Genomic DNA, 3,390 nt, shown 5'->3' on the forward strand with positions numbered 1-3,390 from the left:
AATGTATGTGAAATGATGAAAAAGAAAGGAGGAGCTTGGGGGAGGAGCCCCACAGCTTGAAATGTATAAAAGGGAAGCTGTTTCATTGTATCATCAGTTGTTTCTCCGGAGAGCAGCTCAGTGTGTATGCTGTGTTTTGCAATAAAACACTCTGGACTTGGAAATCCGTGACCTCTGCCTGATTTTTACCTTTTTGGTCAAAGACATTTTCTGACTTTTGAGAACATTGAATTTTTATAAAACTTAGTCTCAATTTTTAAGTTGTCAAGAAGTATCCACAACACAGTAAGATGTCTTCCAGGTCTGATTATAATACAGAAATCTTCTTCTAGTTCTCAGTCACCAACATCTATTTTATCAAATACAGTTAAGCTCTGAGTCCACAGTCCACTCTGCAGTGTGCATTTGTCTCCAGGAGATGGCACTGTAAGAACATCATATGTGAGGCAGTTATGCTGTGTTTTAGATGGGTAAAATCAATGCCATGTGATCTTGTGGTGAACGTCATTATGCTATAACCTCATAATAAAATTTTTCTGAGTTTTATCTTTGGGGAATATATGTTGTAATTTAAAAGGGATAATATTACAGCCTATTTTACAGAACTGAGAGTCAGCCATCATGTGCTGTATAAGAAATACAATTTGTAGTAGGACTGTGCAATGAACGTTACGTATAACTTGTAATGCCATCTATTGATCACTTACCTAGAATAAGATATTCAGAATGAGGAAGTGAGAATGACTACAGAGCTCTTCCCCAAGGAAATAAGGATAAAGAAATTGTAAAATGATCCTGTTCTAACATTATGTAACATATAACAAATTAAGAATGACCCCATGGTGATTGTGTATTAAGAATTGACCAAAGGGTAATGGTTTTTTGGAGCCAGGACTATATGACATTACATACATGAATTATCTATGGAATGTAATCCTAGGAAGCAGCCACAAGGTGAAGATAAATTAAGGCAGGGGGAAGAAACATCAACCCCTGGTCCCCCCAGATTAATTCAACCATAAGAGACAATAATCTCTGACCAGTGGAGCTAGTTTAGAAAAGATGAGACTGGAGAAGAAAGAAGATTTAGAATACCGAAGACAGAAATAAGAAGAAAGAGAGATTTTCCTAAGAACTTTTAGGAAAAGCAGTTCCAACACCCATGGATCAGCAATTACAGTATTCTTAGGGTTAGTGTGCATCACTTTGACACATAGGGTACTTAGGAGGACCGCACAGCTGGTGTTGTGGTTAAGTAACAGACTTAGGCCCCGTCCACACGAAGTCAAAACGAACATGAAACGCTAATATTTTCCAGAAGGTTTGTCGTAAAGACGGAGACGTAAAATAAATGTGATCGACCACACGAATGCATGAAAACGCTGCAAAATGTATGCCAGGCCTGTAAGTGGTGCTGTGGTGCCAAAGCAAACATAGGCGAAAACAGGCAACGAAATGTTGGGCATGCGCAGTAATATTTATACAACAACCAAACCGGAAAACCGGAAAATGGCCCTGCGGGTCCATTTTCATGGTTCAGTCAAATTCAGGTGCTGAACTATGTCGTCGATATTGCTCTGTTCTTCCTGGAGATATTCCAGAAGAAGAAGATTCTGTTGTAAGCCCGACAGCAGGGTGAGTAGAGTAGCATGAGCAGCAACCGTTCAACACAGTACGGCGCCATTGTTGTTGTGATACTGTGTCGCGCATGCATGTTTAGAGGTGTGTGTGTGTGTGTTCCTTTCCCCTTGGCTCTCTCGTTGTGTCCTCTCACACCTGCTCAGCTCGTTAGCCCTGCTTTTGTCTCAGTCAGCTACATATGCTCTCCCTCTGCTTTCACTCTTTGTTGGTTCCTTGTCATTGCTGTCCCCCCATGCTGTTGTCTGCCTACCTCGTCTCTCCCTGGCTCCTCGTGTTTGGTTTCCCTAGATGTCTCCATAGTTCTGGTTTGTTTTACATAATTAGTTGTTTTTTTTTGGATTCCTGCCTTTTCCAGTTCCCTTTGATTAAATTTACAAGAATTCACCTCAGCCTCTCTGCCTTTGCATTTGGGTCCTCTAAACCACAACCAAGACATGACACTTAGTAACTTAAGCAGAAGAACATATTGTTGGTTCTTTAATTTAGGAGAGAGTACCTCTCAAGTTCAGTGGCAAACTTGTCCTTCATCAGTGCCAAAAAAAACAAATAAAACAAAAGAAAACAATAACAAAAAAACATTGTAAAACCCCGAGCAAGAAGACACCTTCTAACATTACCACCAAAAGCTGAATATAATTTAGGTTTCATAGATTATCTAATATATGTGCTTTCCAAAAGTAAACTCTGCAATATAATGAGGCCATTCAGGAACAGCTGATGCTGTTGACAGGACATCTATAGTCATCACCATGGACAGCGCTATGAAACCATGACGCATAACACACACAACAATTTGAAACTGCAATTGAAGTTTAAAAGTATCCACCACACCTCCTAAATTCTATACACTTTCAGAGCGACAATTAACACTTTTCAGAAAGAATCCGAACCATGAAGGGATTAACTGGCACATTTGGCAACAGACAGTTAGCGCTAGACTTTGTACAAACAACCTCAATAATAAAGATGAATAACCCAAAACTTTCCCTGGGCCATGATATAAATCCAGTGTGAATAAAAAATGGCCTTTCTTTCTTTCTTTTTTCTTTCTTTTGGTCTTTCTTTGGGAAGTGAGCGATTGGGGCGTCATAAATTTTGCCCTTTGACTTGGGTTCCATTAAAAGTTCTGTCTCTAAGGACATCAGTGCCAAAGCACCCAGATGAACCTGTCTAGTACTGTTCCTGGCATGTGTCTTGATGTGCTTCAGGGCAGAGAAAGTGGGCTCAACAGAGGAGGGGGAAGCAAGAATAGCCTTTACCTTTACTTTGGGGGTCTCTTTGGGCATATTGAGTTTTGGGTCCCTGGCACCTGCCTCAGTGCTCTGGGGAGGGCAGATCTTTGGCTCTTCACAACCCCTATTGAGCATTTTCCTCATGGGTATACCGTACACACACAAGCGCACTCTCACAAACGGATGCTTGGATCTGGTTACTTACATGCTCGCAATTTTTATCTTGAGCTACCACTTTATACTTTTTGGTATTGATTATATACTTCAGTGATGGTATCAAAGTTTTGCTGTTGTTGTAGATTTAACTTCCGACTAAAAGTGATGAGGCAAGTCAGGTACATTTTAATTTAGTCAAACTTTAGTGAATAACAGAAAAAAAAGAAACCATACTGCATTTGCCAATTTGGCCACGTTCCATAATGTAACACAAGTCTCACATTAAAGGAATAGTACACCCAAAACATGATTAGCCTTCATTTTCTACTCACCCCCATGCTGAACAACACTCTGGAGTACT

At 40.2% G+C, this 3,390-nt stretch overlaps 1 protein-coding gene across 1 annotated transcript in view; it reads left to right on the plus strand.

Moving 5' to 3' along the window:
• LOC107096547 (variable charge X-linked protein 3B-like) overlaps window positions 1-3,390 on the plus strand; it is a 12,841-nt gene that overhangs the window by 2,180 nt on the left and 7,271 nt on the right. The window lies entirely within an intron of this gene.

Source organism: Cyprinodon variegatus, unplaced genomic scaffold, assembly GCF_000732505.1.
Source record: "Cyprinodon variegatus isolate N-32 unplaced genomic scaffold, C_variegatus-1.0 Scaffold632, whole genome shotgun sequence".
NCBI lineage: Eukaryota > Metazoa > Chordata > Actinopteri > Cyprinodontiformes > Cyprinodontidae > Cyprinodon > Cyprinodon variegatus.